The sequence below is a fragment of the Podarcis tiliguerta genome (assembly GCF_965153285.1).
Source record: "Podarcis tiliguerta genome assembly, chromosome: 8".
Classification (NCBI taxonomy): Eukaryota; Metazoa; Chordata; class Lepidosauria; order Squamata; family Lacertidae; genus Podarcis; species Podarcis tiliguerta.
In genome coordinates, this window is record NC_139541.1 from 14,260,960 (window position 1) to 14,281,542 (window position 20,583).

The 20,583-nt window shown below is 46.9% G+C and overlaps 2 long non-coding RNA genes across 3 annotated transcripts; both read left to right on the forward strand.

Annotated features, from left to right (window-relative positions):
- The first annotated feature begins 712 nt into the window (after positions 1–712).
- LOC310683966 lies at positions 713–3,246 on the forward strand. Of its 2 annotated transcripts, XR_014514599.1 has the most exons (4): positions 713–972; positions 1,802–1,871; positions 2,355–2,479; positions 3,033–3,246. It is a non-coding gene; the product is annotated as an uncharacterized lncRNA (long non-coding RNA). The 2 variants fall into 2 exon arrangements; XR_014514598.1 differs by having other exon boundaries at positions 2,355–3,246.
- Positions 3,247–14,016: 10,770 nt separating this feature from the next.
- On the forward strand, positions 14,017–15,378 carry LOC310683420. The gene is made up of 3 exons (XR_014514409.1): positions 14,017–14,133; positions 14,278–14,344; positions 15,165–15,378. It is a non-coding gene; the product is annotated as an uncharacterized lncRNA (long non-coding RNA).
- The last annotated feature ends 5,205 nt before the right edge of the window (positions 15,379–20,583 follow it).

Consider the following 20,583-nt stretch of genomic DNA (forward strand, 5'->3'; position numbering starts at 1 on the left):
AGTGGTAGTAAGCTGGTGCTCAGCTGGGGTACCTCCTTTTTGCTTTTTGTTTTCTGTTCAGATCTGGAGGCCTTTGGGTCTCGGAGCTCCGCTAGGCCATCAGTGGGATGTTCCCAGTCCTGCTGGGGTCAAGGCCGCTGGGGTGTGTGTGCTCTGTGTGGCCTTCCTGGTTGTCACGTTGGGCACCTGTGGTTCCCCCACCAATCTTGGCGGCGGTGTTAACGGCACAGGGACCATCCAGGGAGGTTCTCAGGAGTTCTGCACAGCGATGGCGCTTGCCATCTTGCCTCACTGAAAGTCCACGTCAGCTGGATTTTCTATAAAATGATGGCTGGTTGGACAAAACATGTGACATGGCATCCTCAGGAAGATTAGCTTACTGAAATCAAGTGGATCGAGGAATAACAAAGGAAGGCAAATCTGATACAGCTTGGTGGCCTTCTACTTCTTACATGAACAAGGAAGAACGTTGACTACAACCTCCAATGAGTTGGGCTGCACAGTGGAGGGCATCTCTTAGTAGCCTACATGTGGCTCAAGGACATTTGCTCATCCCATAGATGTGCTATAAGTTTTATTCTCTTTCATCTGTCAAGTGTGATTATCTTGAGATTCCTGCATTGCAGAGGTTTGGAGATGATGCCTGGGGTCCCTTCTAACTCTAGAATACTTTGATTCTGATTCACTTCCTCAGATGTTCTGTGATACCAACCTTTGTGGAATGACTCTAAATGCTTTTGTTGACATTACTCACATGGTCTCTACTGTTCTGTGTTTATTGTAGGCCTTCCAAAGCTCAGTAAAAATATAATCACAAAGTCCCCATTTCTCCTTTCAGTTGATCCAAAGTCAGCACCAAAACCAGTTCCATCCATCATGAAGCATCTTCTGATCCTGTTGTCTGTTCTGGCACTCATGAGTTGCACAAATGCCAATGATTGTCTGGGTCCAAGTAGGTGTAACAACAGCGCTGTAAGTATGAAAAACAAAGCCATCATGTCAGATGCTTGGTGAGGACATCCTTGTATCTGGAGAGGTTGGTGCATAGCAGATTATAAAATCCAAAAGTAAAGGAAGGCCAGAGCACCTCAAAAGGGTGGAGGCTTAGTGACCTCTCCAGTTGGTCTTCTGGAAATTTTGGAGCAGGGAAAGGCAAATGGTGGGGATTTGTGGAGCTCTAGGTGGACTCTGTGACCTCAAAGCAGGAAGCTTTTCTCCATTTAAAAAATCCTGTTATTATAATCATTATTACTAGTATTAGTGCAATCCATGTTCCCTAACCTGGTGTGCTCCAGAAGTTTCAAACAGAGATACCCTTGGCTGTTGACCAAGCTGGCTGGGGCTATAGTCTGAAACATGCACAATCAACCACTCAGCACCCATGTAAGATTGTGGCTAATCCATATGCAAACCAATTAATTTAATGCGTGTCAATTTCATGCTCATCAATGGTCTACCACATCTTCACAGCAAGCCTACGTCCACCTCCGAGGCCACTCACTGAAAATGGTGGGCTTAGAATCATAGAACCAACTGAGTATTGTCCTTTAATGCAAGACTAAGATGAAAGACAGCCAACTTTTGTTGTATAAATGTCATGAATTTCTCTGCAGAATTTTGCATTGGTTGAAGAGTTGAGAGCCCTTAACCAAAGAGATTACCTTGGTGTCCAAACACCATTCCCGGGATTCAGAAGCATTGGGGGGGGGGTAGACAGAGTGGAATAGCTGTTCAATTGTTTTTTAAAAATGTACCTTAGACACATTCTCAGCAGTTAAGATGCATCTCTTTCTACTTCTAGCGTGGAAGAATATGTCGTTGTAGGGGGCCATCAGGCGACATAGATTACATGGAGGGAACATACAAAAGAGGTTGGTGTGAACTGGACACTTTTGGAAGATGGGGTAGAAGGATAGCAATTTTGGGGGTAATCCCCTTGGCTTGGCAGATTTCCTTTCTTCTCCGGTGAATAAAAAAGTCCTTCCACAATGAGAAATGAGATCATCACCATCCTTATGGTCTTGATCAGGGGTCACCAAACATCCTTGTTCTGAGGGCACATGAGAGAGCAGGGGAAAGTGTTGTAGGCATGACACACTCAGCAAGGCCAATGGCACACTCCAACCCATTCTATGGGCTTCAGCAGAATTGTTCTCACGAGCATCATTTTGGCACTGGGAGAGGACACTGGGGCCCAGGCATCCCATTGGCAACTTCCTGGTCAATATGACTGTCTGTTTCTACTGTTCTTTTCATCCCAAGTGCAGGAGACAAGAATTCAGCAAGTGTAGTTTCCTTAGCAAAGAAGTATCCATGATGGGAAATTAATGACTTGCTGAATGTCTTTTGCTCAGATATTGTTAGACAGCTTGGAAGATGAGAAGGCAATCAACAGATGATTCGGAAGAGGTTTGGAAGAGGACAATGAGGATGAGTAGAGACCTCAGAAACACACCCTAGGAGGAAAGGTTGTAGCAATGCAAGGTTATATTCAATGACGTTCTACTCTGAGCCATTGGAATTAATGGACCTAACTTAGGCATGTTCTTTAATTTCAATGGGCCGACTTGAAGTAGGACTAACATTGTATAATGATCGTTAGCAGCAAACAGTTTAGCAAGCTGGTTATCAGTTCAACGGAGCTTTATTTAAAAGCATATTCACAGAGCGGCTCTTGCACACATCCATCACATATCAAAGATGTTCTAATCTAATCAGACTCCTCCTCCCTATTTCGCTTCCAGCAAGATCCATGCCAGAAACTCTTAAGCCTGCCTCTACGTTTATGACCTTCCTGGAGGTGTGCCCAATGGCAACACCTCAGACTGGGAACGTCAGTTGGCTCTCCATCACTGTCACTAGATAATGCTTCTGGACTCACCCGGCTCCTTGGCAGCCTGAAAGGAGCTGGACTAAATGACTTCCAGTCCCTCTCAGTTCTCAAATTCTGTGATTCCTGCTTTTTTCATAAAGAAGATCATAGTTGGCCTCTCAGAGGAATGAATCCCCTGCCCTTTTCTTTCTCCTCACAGATGTAGAGGCAGCTACTATGGCCGAAGAAAACTGAGACGCAGATTGGGATCAACCCAGATGCTCAGCAGGTTCACCAAATGATCTCAGTGGCATATCTTCACTGCTTGATACCTCCACTCTGCTCCCGGAGTCCTTAAGCCCTGAATCCAGATTTCATGGGCAGCCCAGAATTCAGGAAGAATTCAGCAACTGCAAATAAATCTTAGCATTCTAGCCTCTTGTTTGGTCTCTTGAATGTGAACCTACAAGATATCTGTCCAGGAGTGTAACAGAACATTCTGGGTCCAGTATGTGGGTGGGGCCCTCCAATACACTCTCAGAAGAAGGCACAGATCTGCAGAGAATTTGCATTTGCTTCCTGTGATATTCAAAGTTGTATCCTATTTTTCAGGCGAAGTAGCAGATCCTGAACTAAACCCATGATTTAAAAATACTGATGGTATAATACTTGACCAAAAAAGACCTGAAGCCTTTTTACTAGCTATAGTATGAGATTAGATACCAAAGATGGCATATAATCGTTTCCTCTATGCAGCTGCTGGAGCTAGGATAGTTTGCACCAGAAATTGGAAAGAAAGAGGTAATCCAGCAAAAGAACAACAGTTGTACAGACTGATGGAGTCTGAAAAACTTGCAAATATGACAGCCAAAATAAGGAATTAGGATGAGAGACAAATAAGGGGAGAGTCAAAGAATACCTAAGAAGATATTACACCAAAACTATTCTACAAGTAGGGGTAATACTTTGAGCCACAGTTACCAACAACAAAGAAAATGATGGCAGGAGAATAGGGTGGAAAAACTAATAAATACGCAGCAAAACAAGGTATACTTAGAATAAACCACTGAGCCTCTTGGGCTTGCTGGAAGGCCAGTGGTTCAAATCCCCACGATGGATGAACTCCTGTTGCTCTGTCCCAGCTTCTGCCAACCTAGCTGTTTGAAAGCATGCCAGCGCAACTAAATAAATAGGTACTGCTGCGGCGGGAAGGTAAACACTGTTTCTGTGTGCTCTGGTTTCCGTCACGATGTCCCATTGCGCCAGAAGCGGGTTAATCATGCTGGCCACATGACCCATGGCTCCCTTGGCCATAAGTGACATGAGTGCCAAAACCCCATAGTTGCCCTTGACTGGACTTAACTGTCCAGGGGTCCTTTACCTTTTACCTTTACTTAGAATGTCATGGACTGATGGGTTGGGAAGTTTGCATAGAAATAATGTATGAGGAAAGATGTATGCTGTGTAAATAGAATTTGGAAAATGCATGAATAAAAAATAAAATAAAAGTATAATATTTGGCAGACAGATTGAGAACAGGCGAAGCTTTTCCCCAGAATTGTATTTCCAGAGAAGGAAAAGCCTATATCCCCAGACCTGGGAGGAAGCCCCATTATCCACAAAGAGACCTAACTGTGAGTTCTCATTGAGTGCCCAGTCCTTAGCTCCTGTACAGCAGGAGTCTTGTCTAAGCCCCCTTGCAAAGTTGTTACAGTTTGCATTTGTTATTGGAGGGCAGGGATCCTCTTACACCCACCCACACCTATTGCGGAAGATCACTTCTAGGGAGTACCTGATTGCAGGCAAACCCACCTCAGGAAAGATGTGTACTTCTTGCTGGTAGAAAACAGAAGGCCAACGTGCAGCGATTCAAAGGGCTACACTGTGAGGAAGTGTAAGAAAAGGTGTATTAATGGAGAGGGGTTTTGCTTCATAACTTTGTTTCCAGTGAGGACACAGATAGGCTTTTTAAAGAAAGAACTTGGAAGCTCAAAATCTGAGTACCCTGTTGGCTTGGGCCCAGGACACCAGAACCCACCCACCCACCCTATATGCCTCTTGGAGGCGCTGTGTCTTTTTCAGGAACACAAGCATTAAAAGAGCCCTTCTGAGCTCACACAGGGTACATTTCCCTCACCACTGCACTGGGTGAGATCTTATGGTCAGAAATACTGAAAGAGTAGGGAGTCCAAGATGGATGTTACTGTAAGTGCCACACTCTTAACATTTGAAAACAAAAGGTATTGTGTTCCCATGACTACCCACAGATGCAAAGCACTGCTTCTGGCCCTTTTCTGAAGCAGCACCTTCCATGTCTCAGCTAGCAGGGCCCACTGGGAGATATCCAGCATCCATGCTTTCCCTAGCCTTACCAACCTCTTGCAATTGCTCCCACCTCTTGGCTGAGTGCCAAGCCACAATAGAACAACACAGTACTCTTTCAGCTCTTCAGGCTGATGCAATGTGGTGCCCTACAAATGCTTTGGATAACAGCTCTCAGGATCTCTGGCTATGTGTGTCTCCCTTGTAGCTTCCCCTGCTCCCCTGCTGGCCAGGAGTATGTGATTTCAGGATCAGCCAATGGGCTGTTGGGATTACAGATGTCTCTTCCAGGAGGGCAGAGATGCTTGAGGAAAAAGATTTGCCAGCCTTCATAAGCATTTGGGGAACACAGCCTTTGCTGAGACAGCATCTGCCATAGTAAAGAACAGTAGCTGGGAGCTGTCCAGGGTGTTGAATTGCCTTGCCATAGTTGCCTTTCCTTGTCATTACGAATTCTCCTGTGGATCCCAGAGGAGACCCTGGAGCAACAGAGAAGTCTGCTCAATCTTCAGCATAGCAAATAAGTTAGCACTTCCCCTCAACTTTCCCTTTTCCAGGTTAAAGGTACCCAGCTTCCAACTCTCTCTCATAGAACTTGGTTTCGCACACATCCTTTCTTCTAAATGTGACTGTGTACCAGGGAGAACTACTCCAAAAATAATGTTTTGGAGCTGCTGAAGTTTCCAGCTTCACTGGCATCTCCAGCTATGGGACTGCACAGTAGCCCAGTCTGTGTGTTTTAAGGCATGAAATGGGTCAAGAACTTTCCCTTGAATTCCAGAGTGCAGGTCCTGTTGATTCAGCTGGTATCTAATGACCAGGGTATACCACCAACCCTGCTTATTAGTACGCTGCCACAACTCCTTACAACCAAATAACCTGAGCCAGGAGACTCCAAGACTTTGGGCACAACAATGAGATTCAAAAAGAGCAGGAGCTAAAACCCAGACTCTCTGCTTCCTGAGAATCAGGTTATCCGCCATCTCTCCCCAGAGCTTTAAGCTTATCAGATATTAAACATTTAAGGAAGAATTTAAAAAACGAGTGATGTGACAATCAGTGCTCTCCCCCCTTTATTAAATACATTAAATGAGAACATCAAAGCTACTTAAAGCTTTTCCCATTGTTGTGGCAATTCATCAGTCATTTAATCATTGATCATCTGATTGTGAAACAGAAATTTTTAAAAAGACCATTTCGTTATTTGCATTGCACCTGAGTTATATGCAATAATATTAAAGATAGATTTCTCCCTCATAGGATTCTACATAAATGAGCAGGTACATAGGTGAACATTAAACAGCTCCCGTTGAGGCCCTTCAGTCTACCATTACTGTGATATCTGGCTGCAGGTTGTGCAGCTCTGCCCATGCCCATCCATTTCCAAAGCAGGTGCAAAAGCCATTCCTGGAAGAGCCAATTGATAAAAGCAAGGGCTGGGGCAGGTTGCTTCGTGTGTGTGTGTGTTTGTGTGTGTGAAGGAAACAACTTATATCCACCCCCCCTAAAAAATGTTACACTAAGTAAAAGTGAAACAAAAGAAGTGCCATGGTCAGATCACTTCCTGGTGCAACTGGACTTCTCTGTGACCCTTCCCCTCTGCAGGGAGGTGGGACCCTCTGCAGGAGACTCTTTCAGGTGGTCCGCAATTTAACGGAACCACCTTTACCACCAGGGCCTTGTAAAGACCCCAAGATCTCCTGCAACGATTTTGCAATGTTTTTTGCAGATAAAATCACTCATATTTGGAAGGAGCTAGACACCACCGTGGGAGCAGGGCTGGGGCGGGAGAGTGCTAGAGCCCTGTCTGGTCAAGTTGCATGGAATCAGTTTCAATCCGTTACCTCCTAGGATGTGGACAGGCTGCTTGGACGCATGAAACCAACCACCTGTCTCCTTGATCCTTGCCCATCCTGGCTAATAAAAGCAAGCCGGGAAGGGCTGAGCGATGGGCTCTGCGGGGTGGTGAATGCTTCTCTCTGCGAGGGAACATTCCCAGATCCGCTGAAAGACCCAGCCAACTATTGCCCAGTCTCAAATCTTCCATTCTTGGGCAAGGTGATTGAGCGCGTGGTTGCTGAACAACTCCAGGCACACCTGGAGGATGCGGACCATTTGGATTCCTTCCAATCGGGATTCAGGTCTCATCATGGGACTGAAACTGCCTTTGTCGCGCTGGTTGGTGATCTCCTGAGAGCTAGGGACAAAGGTGAGAGCTGTTTCCTAGTTCTGCTGGATCTCTCAGCGGCCTTTGATACAATCGACCATAACATCCTTCTGGACCGTCTTGAGGGGCTGGGAGCTGGGGGCACTGTCATACAGTGGTTTCGCGCCTTCCTCCTGGGCCGTTTTCAGAAAGTGGGGGGGGGATGAGTGTTCAGACCCCTGGACCCTCACTTGTGGGGTGCCTCAGGGTTCCGTCCTCTCCCCCATGCTTTTTAACATCTATATGAAGCTGCTGGGAGAGATCATCAAGGGTTTTGGGCTGGGTGTCCATCAATATGCAGATGATACCCAGCTCTACCTCTCCTTCAAATCAGAACCAGTGAAGGTGGTGAAGGTCCTGTGTGAGTGCCTGGAGGCGGTTGGAGGATGGATGGCAGCTAATGGATTGAGGTTGAATCCTGACAAGACAGAAGTACTGTTTTGGGGGGACAGAGGGCGGGCTGGTGTGGAGGACTCCCTGGTCCTGAATGGGGTAACTGTGCCCCTGAAGGACCAGGTGCGCAGCCTGGGAGTCATTTTGGACTCACAGCTGTCCATGGAGGCGCAGGTCAATTCTGTATCCAGGGCAGCTGTCTACCAACTCCAACTGGTACGCAGGCTGAGACCCTACCTGCCCGTGGACTGTCTCACCAGAGTGGTGCATGCTCTGGTTATCTCCCGCTTGGACTACTGCAATGTGCTGTACGTGGGGCTACCTTTAAAGGTGACCCAGAAACTACAACTAATCCAGAATGCGGCAGCTAGACTGGTGACTGAGGGCGGCCGCCGAGACCACATAACACCGATCTTGAAAGACCTACATTGGCTCCCACGACATTTCCGAGCACAATTCAAAGTGATGGTGTTGACCTTTAAAGCCCTAAACGGCCTCGGCCCAGTATACCTGAAGGAGCGACTCCACCCCCATTGTTCTGCCCGGACGCTGAGATGACGTTAACCATAGTTCAGCTCAGCCGCTGTGAGCTGCCGAGGGTTTTGATTCGCTCTTATGCACTAGCCTCTCCAGCTATGGAATATCAGTCGGAGAGTCGGCATGTCATGAAGCATGAGATGTCTCCAGAACTTGCTCCTGAATTCCAAGACACAAGTCTTGCTGCTTCAGATGGTGTTTAATGACCAGTGTATATCACCAACCCTTCATACATGTACACTGCCACCACTCCTTAAACCCAAATAGCTTGGGACAGGAAACTCCAAGGCTTTAGTGGACAACATGGAGATTCAAAGGGATCAGCAGATAAAACTCAGACTCTCTGCTTCCTGAGAACCAGGTTAACCAAATGCAGAGTGGCATATCACCATGAGCCTAGCAATGTATTTATTATCAAGCATTTACCTTCACTAAAAAGCCACCAAATGGAGGGAGGTAGAATAATTAAGAAAACGATGAGAAGGGCAACATGCAAGTTAGAAAATACAATACAGAAGTAAATTAGAAACGCGAATGAAGATAAGAGTCTACAGAGAAGTTGCTGGAACAGGCCAATCCTTTGGGGAGCCTGCAAACAGATTCAGAACATAAGAGCACTCTCCACTCATGTAGTCTTCTCAAGGCACGTAGAGTTGAGCATGAACATAGGTGAATATTAAACAGCTCCCATTGAGGCCCTCATTGCGTGGCAAATCCCCTCTCCCCTTGTGAAATGAAGACACAGGACATGTTATTTAAGGTTAATGGGCGTAAAAGGCCACAACTTTATTGATTGCAGGAATTGAGTGGTATTGGCCTTAGGCATTGGTTCCTATCAAATACCCAGCATGGAGACCGGGGAGGGTTAACCACTAGCCGGGGGAGTACTGCTGAAGTACGCCAGCTAGGATCCTCCGGGTGTCACTGCTTGGGGGGTGTGCCTTAGGCCCACACCTCCGTAGGCTTAGGACAGGGCAATGCCCCCCGGAGTCCTTTACTGGACTACCCTTCGCTTTGGGGGAAGGTGACGGCGCTTCCTTCCCCTCTTCATTTGCATAACAATTACCCCTGCCAATGCCTAACCGCCAATACTGGGAAGTTGTGACATTTGCTACGAGGTAGGCAAAAAAACCCAATTGGCTGGAAATTTGCCAAGTGGAAAAATTCCTACCAGGCCCCTTGCGGCCAAGATCAAAGTTAGCTAAACCTAAGGGAGGGTGGGATGGGAAACCGAATCAGCTGGAACGGGGAAGAGAGGAGGAACCCTGGGCGCGCCAGCCTTAAATGCGTTAGGCCACGCCTCCCCGGCCTGCCGATTGGCCGGCCAGGTCGGTGACGCACCCGAGGATTCCCCTGCTCTCGTGGGGGCTATGAGCCAGCCCCTGCATGCGTGGGGTGGGGATGGGCCCGCAACCCCACCTCCTCCTCAGCTCGGAAGTTGGTTTCTACCACTAGTGTGATATGTGGGTGAAGCCCACATAGCGTTGGCGCCTATGCTGGGTACAAGCAGCGGGGCAAGTGGAAGTGTGAAGCAACAGCATTTATACTACAAAAGAAACACACAGCCTATGACTAGATAGCAGCATGACTAGATTTTAGAGAATTGGTGAGTCTTTTATTCCTGTTGTCCAAGTCTCTGCTCACTCCCAGAATGCAAACTTCAAATAATATTGTTTCACTTTCTGGTTTAATTGTGGCTTAGCATTATCTAGTTTTCCTTTCTCGATCCTCCCCAGGGCTTTAAGATTACAGTGGTACCTCGGCTTACATACGCTTCAGGTTACATACGCTTCAGGTTACAGACTCCGCTAACCCAGAAATAGTGCTTCAGGTTAAGAACTTTGTTTCAGGATGAGAACAGAAATCGTGCAGCGGCGGCACAGCGGCAGCAGGATGCCCCATTAGCTAAAGTGGTGCTTCAGGTTAAGAACAGTTTCAGCTTAAGAACAGACCTCCAGAACAAATTAAGTTGTTAACCCGAGGTACCACTGTATTAGGGATGAAACGCTTTAGGAAGAAGAGAAAATTGAATTAAAACGGACAGGAATCTGCTTCTCAGTCATGGAATCCCATCCGTCTTAACACTGGCAAATTTAAAAGTGCCCCAGAATGAAAAGCAGGCTCTGGGACTTTTCAGTTGGCATCACAGATGCACTGCTTGGTGTCTCAAAGGTGGACACATCAAGCATATAGGGACAGAAGTGGGTTTATGCCACAATAACTGTTACAGAAGCAAGTCCTGCTGATTCCCATGGGGCTCAATCTCTGATCCTGGCAAGCGGATATGGGATTAAAATTGCTCCAAAGAATCTTTCAGTCCTGGGTGGGAGGAATATTTCCACCATATCTCCCCAAGCCCAGTTGCTTGTTCCTTTCTGCATCTTCTTTTCAAGTATACGGCATAAGACGGAAGGATATCAAGTGGGCTAGCATGCAGGAAATGGAGAGTGGGCTAGGAACTGGGGGAGAAAGTCATCTCCAGAGTCTGGGAATGAGGGTAGGGTCACGTCCTCAAGCCAAGATAGTGCAGGAATAGGGGTACTGAGGACATATGTGGATGTTGCAGACATAATAAACCATGCTTGGTCCACAGCATGTGTCAGTGTGCTGATCAGCCCACACCAGTAAACGACCAAGTTCATCATGCAACGTCCATGTTCTCCCTACTGGGTTAGGTAAAGGGACCCCTGACCATTAGGTCCAGTCGTGACCGACTCTGGGGTTGCGGCGCTCATCTCACTTTATTGGCCGAGGGAGCCGGCGTACAGCTTCCGGGTCATGTGGCCAGCATGACTAAGCTGCTTCTGGCGAACCAGAGCAGCGCATGGAAATGTCGTTTACCTCCCCGCCAGAGCGGTACCTATTTATCTACTAGCACTTTGATGTGCTTTCGAACTGCTAGGTTGGCAGGAGCTGGGACCGAGCAATGGGAGCTCACCCCGTCATGGGGATTCGAACCGCTGACCTTCTGATCGGCAAGTCCTTGGCTCTGTGGTTTAACCCACAGTGCCACCCGTGTCCCTGGGTTACTGAACCTATTCATGGTACCGTTGAAACACTAATGTGCCTCTTAAATACGCAGAGGAAAGTATATTCCTTTTTTCAAAAGTCATCATACAGCCAGGAAGTTGGAACAACCATGAGGTGATAAGCATCAAAGATCACATTGGGATCTGAAAAACTGCCACATGCCTCATGACTTAGTCCAGAGGTTCCCAAACGTTTTTTTTTTGGGGGGGGCACTCACTGTTCCATAAACACATACCCGGTGTCCCCTACTCTATGGAAAGCATTTGTGTCTACAGCACTTCTTTGTTGCTGAGCCTGCCCTAGGGCAGAAGAAAATGATGGAGGAGTTGTGCATTATGTGATTCAGGCATGGATATAAGAAATTGTGAAATTCAGGAAGGGTACGACGCAGAACAGAATGAACCGGAGGAACAATCAAGGAAGAGAACAGAGGAAAGACCACTCTGCCTTGGGAAGGAGCACACTGTTCTCCATGTCAGCACAAGATGGCTAATTGTCCTCCCAAATGACACTTGGTCTTAGTCTAGGAACACAAGACAACAAATCATACCCACAAATCCCCCCCAGTTCAGACCACTTGGCTATTTAAACCAGCCCAATGTGGGTTCTTCTGCACAGGACTTCGGTTGGCTTCTCCAAGAGCGAACGTCTTCTCATTCCTGGAGACAAAGACCACTAGCTTGGTAAGAACATCGTTTTCTTCTTGACTGCAGCAGTTAGATCAAGCCCAGTGCTGTTCTGACTATTACCCAGAAATATCTGGGGAAAGAATTTGCAGTGAAAAATGATCAAAGAGAAGAGAAAATGTTGGTCAAAAACTCCAGGATTCTAGGGCACCGAAGGGGTGTTTGCGAGTGTCCTTACTTTAATTCTGCAAAGGATTTTAATGTGCGACTTTATATATAATTGTCTTTAAATGTTATATTTCTATTTAAATATATGCAAGTATCTTTTTAAAGTTTGCTTTTCTTGATCCTTTTTAACAAATGATTTTAGATGGTCCATTATTAACAGCTTCCATGTGTTCTGTGGAGTCAATGGTATCTAAATCAAAGTGGTGGTCTGCACTCTGCAGCCTTTTCGTTTTCCTTTACTTCCTCCAATCTCCTGCTTTACATTCCCCTTGTAAGCAGGGCAAGGTGGGGGTGGGCAGTCACCTGGGGACTGTTCATTACTGAATTCTTTCAGTGAAGAAACTCTATGTTCCTGAGAACAAGGCAGAAACAAAGAGAACCCTCTTTCTCAGGGAGGTGGGGAGATGTTCCTATTCGGGTTTGGAGGGACAGCTTAGAGACAGCATCAAGGACACTTGCCAGCGCACCAGGAAGAGGGGTCAAGACAACCACAGGTGGATAAATTGGTAATATTTAATAAACGTAACTTGAGGATCTGCAAAACAAACTAGTTAGTCAGATTCAACCAATGTAAACAAATCTAATAAAGTCCGGGCAGATGTCCATTAATAGATGGGGGTCACACAGCACATACTGCCTCTCCCATGGAGGACCTTAAGGTCCATAAATAGCAACACCCTAGAGGTCCCAGGCCCTAAGGAAGTTAAATTAGCCTCAACCAGAGCCAGGGCTTTCCCAACACTGGCTCCAGCCTCGTGAAACGCTCTGTCTCATGAGACCAGGGCCCTGCAGGATCTGATTTCTTTCTGCAGGGCCTGCAAGACAGAGTTGTTCCACCTGGCCTTTGGATTGGAGTCAATTTGATTCCCTCCCCCTCTTTCTTTTTTCCTTTCTCCTCCTTTGATGAGGCTGCATTTTAATGTTTATTGCTTATTAGCCGCCCTGAACCCGGCCTTGGCTGGGGAAGGCGGGGGTATAAATTATTATTATTATTATTATTATTATTATTATTATTATTATTATTATTATTATATTGTGCATGCAGTGAGGTTTCCTGTGATTCCTTCCTTCCTGCTGCAAGGACCTTTGGTCTAAAAACCAAAGAGTCATACCATGGCCCCATTGGGCAACTTACACCCCAATGTGTCCATCAAGCCAAAGGGCACCGGCAGCACCCACAGACCATGTCTGACAACAGTGCCTAAAGGATGCCCACAACCCAACACTGTCTCAATTAAGTGTTTCTTTCTTTCTGAAATCTTCTCACCTGCCCAGACTACATGCCAATTAGCCCACATTCTGCCCATATATAAGGAATAATAATAATAATAATAATAGTAATAATTTCCCCAGCCACTCTGTGCGGCTCCTAACAGAATATTAAAAACACGATAAAACATCAAACATTAAAAACTTCCTTAAACAGGGCTGCTTTCAGATGCCTTCTAAAAGTCAGATAGTTGTTCATTTCCTTGACAACTGATGGGAGGGCATTCCACAGGGCGGGCGCCACTATCAAGAAGGCCCTCTGCCTGGTTCCCTGTTACTTTGCTTCTCACAGTGAGGGAACCACCAGAAAGCCCTTGGAGCTGGACCTCAGTGTCTGGGCTGAATGATGGGGGTGGAGACGCTCCTTCAGGTATATAGGGTTGAGGCCTTTTGGGGCGTATGCTCTAAGTTTTATTCTAAATCACTTCCTCATATGTTCTGTGACATTAACCTTTTGTGATATGACTCTAAATGTTGTTGTAGATATTGCTCTCATTGCCTCTGTTGTTCCGTGTTTATTGCATGTTTTCTAAAGGTCAGAAAAAATATAATCATGGTCCCCCCTTTTCCTTTCTGTCTATCCAAAGCGAGCACCAGCTCCATCCATCATGAAGCATCTTCTGATCTTGCTGTCTCTTCTGGCTCTCATGAGCTGCACAAGGGCCCAACGCGTGGAATGCACGGGCCCACCATCCTGTTCTACTAGCATGGTAAGTATCCTGCTGTTCAAACAACCACTCCCAGGATTCAGAGGCAATAGGAGTGGAGAGAGTGGAATAGCTGTTCAATTGTTTTTAAAAATGTACTGGAGATACATTGTCAAGAGGTTAAACCGCATCCCTCTTTACTTCTAGGGCAGAACAATATGTCGTTGTCAGAGCAAAATTGGCCTCATAGATACCGTCACTCCGGCTAAAAGAGGTTGGTATGGACTTTCCTGTTCATCCCAAGTGCTCCTGTTCTTTTAACTGTGGTGCATTGGACAAGAATTGAGCAGCTGTAGCTTCCCTAGCAAGGAAGTATCCATGATGGGATGTTAATGACCTGCTAGATGTCTTTTGCTCAGATATTAGAGAGCATGAATGTTGTTCTAGGAAGATGAGAAGGCAATCAGTAGAGGACCCAGAAGGGTTTTGGAGGAGGGCAATGAGGATGAGCAGAGACCTCAGAAACACACCCTAGGAGGAAAGGTTATAGCAATGAAAGGTTATGTTCAAGGAAGTTCTACTCTGAGCCATTGGAATTAATGGACCTAACTTAGGCATGTTCTTTAATTTCAATGAGCCAACTTGAAGTAGGTCTAACATTGGATACACCACAGAGTTGGTTTAAGCTGGAGAAAGGACGACTGAAGGGAGAGAGGAGAGCACTCTTTACATCCATGGAGGGCTGTCAATTGGAAGATGGCAAAGAATCATCCTTTGCTGCCCCAGAGGGGAGGAGTGGGTCTTGAGGCTTAAGTTGCAGGAGGGTAGATTTGGATAGAACACTGGGAGGCAATTCCTGATGGCAAAAACAGGGGGAGAATGGACCCAATCCCAACAGAGTGGTATTTGGGAGTGAGAGAAAGTCTGCCCCTTTAGATAGCCACATGCTGGGGACACTTTAGTTTCAAGTTGCTGGACTAAATGACTTCCAGTCTCCCTCAGCTCTCAAATTCTGTGATTCCTGCCTTTTTCATAAAGAAGATCATAGCTGGCCTCTCAGAATGAATCCTCTGCTCTTTACCTTCTGCTCACAGATGTAGAGGCAGCTACTATGGCCGAAGAAAACTGAGATGCAGGTTGGAATCAACTCAGATGCTCAGCAGGTTCACCAAATGATCTCAATGGCTTACCTTCACTGCTTGATACCTCCGCTCTGCTCCCATAGTCCTTAAGCCCTGAATCCAGATTTCATGGGCAGCCCAGAATTCAGGAAGAATTCAGCAACTGCAAATAAATCTTAGCATTCTAGCCTCTTGTTTGGTCTCTTGAATGTGAACCTACAAGATATCTGTCCAGGAGTGCAACAGAACATTGTGGCTCGAGGGCCCGACCCCCGCAATGTGAAATGAACACACAAGGACACCTGATATAAGGTTAATGGGCAAGAAAAGGCCACAACTTTATTGATTACAGCAGTGAGAAGGTATTGGCTTAGGCATTGGATGTCTAAAACAAGGGGGGGTTTATTCACCAGTAGGTGGAGCCTGTTGATGCTAATCCAACTATAGGCTCTCCCCTGATGTCACCAAGGGTCGTGCCATGGTCACCCGCCAAGCAGGCATCGGACAGAGTACACGACCACCAGATTCCTTTAACGGAATACCCAAAAATTGAAGGCATAGGCGATGGCCACACGTACCCCTTCGACACACCACAACACATTATTCCAATGCCTAACCGCCACCCGAGCCGAAAAAGGCTCGCCGCCAATACCCTCACGGCTGCAACCAATCCCAAACGCTGTTGATGACACTATCTAGCCAAATGTCGTTCACCTGGTCTGAGAGATGCACCCCGCCATTCCGGCATAAGGCCTGATCGCCGATCCGGATACGGTCATGATAAATGACTCGGCCATTCATGAAGCGCGCCCGACGGGCCACTGCCCGATTTACGAGTTTCCTGGTTTTTTCAATGGCCATACAGCTCTGCGCACCGCGCCAAAAAATTCTCTTCAGGAAGGAGGACCAGAACACCGTCGTTCTGGGGCACAAGGCAGCAAACACATCCAAGTCTCTTTTTATGTTCCACAACAAGTCCGCACTCCTTCTGTTAGCAAGGTCATTTCCTCCTAATTGAATGACAAGGATGTCAGGAGAGCCGAACGTGGCTACTTTCTCCAACAGCAATGGCACAAGCTCTTCCCAACGCATGCCTCTTCTCGAAAACCAGGAAACTCGAACTCCAGGTGGCAAACCAAGATTAGGCACGAGGCCGCAGCTGACCGCCCGTACGCGGGCCCAATGGACTATACTGTGGCCGCAAATCCACACACTTCTCCTGAGCACGGCTGAGGATGAAAGGAGAGAAAAAGTAAGTAGGGATAATATAGCAGAGTGCATTCTAACGAATATAACTTTTATAAGCGTTGGATTTCCACCGGCCCATTTCCTTAATCTTATCCACAGGCAGACCCAAGTGCGCGGCTGTTGTTGCGGCGCCAATCCTGAATGAGTGTGCAGCATACTCTTGGGAAGATAAACCACAAGCTTCAATAGCCTTGCGGAGTACCCTAGTGAATTGTTGCCTCAATAAGGGTGACCCATCTTCGTGAACCAGGAGCGGACCTGGGCCGGGTGGTCTGAGGTAGAGGTACCGCCTCGTGTCCTTTACCGGGCACGGGCCCTGCTGCTCCGACGCTGTAAGCTTAACTAGAACACCCCTACCGGCCTGATCAGTTTTGGACTGACGTATCCACACCATCAAAGTAGATTCGGACAACTGCACATCCTCCCTAAGGAGGCCGCACGTAGAGCCTCCTGTGTTAACTTCAACCACAACTTCACCAACTCTCAGAGCGCGGAAAAAGGTGATAGCGTACGCCGCCGAAAAGAGGCGGCCCTCAAACTTGGACCAGCAAATTAACCTGAGCTTTATGCGTATCTGAGATAGCAACCCATAAGAAATTGGCTTACGGCCCTCGGCCCTGGGGGGTGGTAGCCTGCCCCAACCTTCAATAGCTCTGTGGATCAGGAAGTCACTACACAGATCGGAGGAAAATGTGGCTTTGGCAAAGAAGCTGATGGCGGCTACATGTATCTTTAAGGTTTTGGGAGCACGTCCCAAATCGTCAAGATGGGAAAGGTACTGCAGAACATCATCAGTTGTGGGTGGCACATTATGCGAAAGCCCAGATAACCCAGACCTGAAACCCAGGAAATCACACCAGGCCTTCTTGTAAGGATGTGCAAAAGGTAAGCAACCAGGTGAACCGCTCGCTTGGGATAGGCTGCCACAATCGTCCCCATAAAAGCCTGGAACCCGTCCAGCACGGAGGGGTACTTGCTCTTCCGCTTCCCATGGGAAGGCCTCTTTTCGCCCCTACCTAATTCCTCGGCGGGAGGAACTAACTTAAACATATCCACAAACTCTCCATTTAAAATTTTTGCGCGCAACTTAGGGGAGAGATGATCACCTGTGATAACATCTGAGGTTGAGTAGGTGGATGTGGTTGGGTCTTTTAACAGCGTCCCATCCTTCCACTCCTGGGTCTCACCAAACTTTTTCTGGTGGCAGTTGGCCCTCCTAGAGAGAGCCCAGTCAGGAAGACCAGACACCTCCTCTCCTTTACCCCAGTAGGAGCCCAAGGATGCATCGCTATCATAATCAGAAGAAGAAGAACTACCTGTCTCCTCATCCGTGTCATTCTTCCTTGACCTGCTTTTCCTGCAAGTGTGTTTCTTCTTCTCACGCCTCTTCCCTGAAGGCTTTTTCTCTGCCGCTGCACTGGGGCCCTCCTCCAACTCCCGCTGCTCGTCCTCTGCAGCAGATGACGAGGCTGATTCCGCCAACTGCACCCTGGGCCGCTTATCCTGTGAACGATTGGCAGAACTAGAAGCAACAAGGTTATTAGTGTGGGCAGACTTGGTTGTCGCCTCCCCCCCCCCATCCACGAGAGGCAGATGCCGTAGACTGCGACTGGGACTGGGACCTAGTCCGCACCGGTTCTGACCTAAGATTCGAACCCGCTCTTGTCAATTGAGCATCACTAAAGAGGGCAGCAGAGGTGCCAGGTAGTTCATCCCATTGGGAAGATCCCGGACTTTCCGGAACAACCTGCATATCAGGAATAAGGTCGGGAGATGAGGGAGGGCTGGTGTTCTCATCGTGAAAGCGTTGCTTGTAATTGTCTATAAATGACCTAAATGCCTTGAGGAAATGGGAAATGGGCTTTTGATTATTATTCCTACCCTGTTGCCCCCGGGATGTGTTCCCAGCTGCATTACATGCTGCCTCAGACGCGCGCTTTCTCTTAGGTGCCATGAGATGCGCTTCGTAAAATAAAATGTAACAGCTACCTGTTCGTTTGAGTTTTCTGAATCTGAATAATTAATTATTAATTTATTTCAATTAAAATAATTGTAATTAATTATTATTCCTAAATTTTATATTTATTTTATTTTTAATTTATTGTTATTTATTGTTATTATTATTATTATTATTATTATTATTATTATTATTATTTATTATTGCTTATTTTAATTTATTATTTTATTACTATTATTTTAAATTGATTAATTAATAAGTATCAGTATTATTAATTATTTGTCACTAAAGTTTACAATAAAATTGCTAGAATGCTAAAATTAATCTGAGTATAATAAACAGCTCTTATGTTGATCCAATTAATTGATGCTGTTAATATTTCTTCCTAAATGAATTAAATATTGTTTGTGCTATTAATCAAACTTGTGATGAAATTGATATCACTGTTGCTGCCTAATCGGTACTGTCAAGACAACAAATTTCTAAGCACTGCAAAACATATCAATTATATTGTCATTGTGCAATTAAATCAAATATACTATCTTCGTAAATTCAACACTTACTGAGCAATTCTGAATGACAATATTCTAGTATCACTATCAATGTTCCAGGTATCAATTGCCCCACAACTTAAGCCCCACCCCCGACAGCACAACACTGAATTACAATGAGCAGCAGCAGTAATAAGTCAAGCTGCTCCAGAGATCATAAGGATAAATTCAAGGACACTGGCCCTAAGCATCTGATGAAGCAACAAAGAAGCCCTATTACCGACGCCCAGGATCAATGCCAAGCCTCTCTTTGTTATACTAGCCAGAAGCTGGGCGTGGGACAGCTGCTGAGGACGATTAGCTATTGCTCGGCAATCACTTAAGCCGCCAAGGACAAAAGGTAAACCTGAGAATGCAGCTGCAGGAAACGCTGTCTCTTTACAAATGGGCAGGCTGCAGAACAATGAATTAACTATCGCTCATTAGCAACAGAGAGCAGCACAATAGTGAAAAAATGGGGGGGGGGGGAATAAGAATCAACACACAGTGGGGAATTAAACGCAATAAGTAATAAACTCCCAAAGGAAGAAGCAGCCCAGCCAAGCGCTGCCTGTTTTCCTATGAGACGGCAGAAAGCAATGCCCCAAACTATTGATCGTTATCCCCAAATGTATCCTGCTGGTCGGGAGCAACTTCTATGGCAACAAGGAAAAAGCCGACCTTTTTACTCAAGGCGAAAGGGGGTAGGGGCGGGGTGGGGGCGAAGCAGAGAACTGGAAGGAGGGAATATCAAGAAAATGGAGGCTGCAGCGTGGATCCCCCAAGGCTTGAACTGCGCTTGTCTCCCACCCGTGGGTCTGCTAGCGACTGGCCAGCCCCAGAAATTCCCGTCTCAATGAGCTAATAAAACAGCTGAAGCAAAGGTACACACGGGCTCAAACAAGTTGCTCCACACGGTGCTGGTAACGCTGGGGGGGATGGGGTGCCCAAGTAAAGGGGAGTGGCAGCCGAGACGCACGTGGGCAGCTGACAAATACGCGCAGCGGGCGCCTACTCAACAGAACTTAAATTGGGGCAGCAAAAACAGTGGGGAAAATTCGATATAGCACGCAAGCGGGACACACTTGGAGGCGAAAGCAAGGGCAACAATGGGGGGGGGCGTTTGAAGTCACACACTAAGCACTACACACACAGAAAGGAGGCACATGAAAAGAAGGCACCCGCACGAAAAGAAGGCACATGAAAAGAAGGCACACGCAAGACACACTCAGCGGCAAAAGCGTGGTCGGACGGGGGAACACACACACACCGCTGCTGCCACAGAGCCAGGAGAGACACACAGAGCCCACGCACACAGTACGCACCGAGGGCAATCCCGAACTCCGAACTCGGAGAGGGGAGGGCACACCCACCGGCAGCCACAAAGTAAAAAATTTGGAGCGGAGAATTTAGAATGCTGCCGGCAAACGCGGTCTTGATCACACGTGGCTCTGTAAACAGGGTAACCGGACAGAATTAGCGCTACAACTCGCCCTGCTGCTGCAGAGCAGCCACCCCACACAGTGATAGAAACGAAGTCGCAGGAGGAGCCCACACACACAGCACTCACACTGTGGCGACAGCAGATTCACAAACCCAGAAAAAACACGCGCCCCGAAAACACACGTTCCAAGCTGAGCACTCTCACCTAGCACAC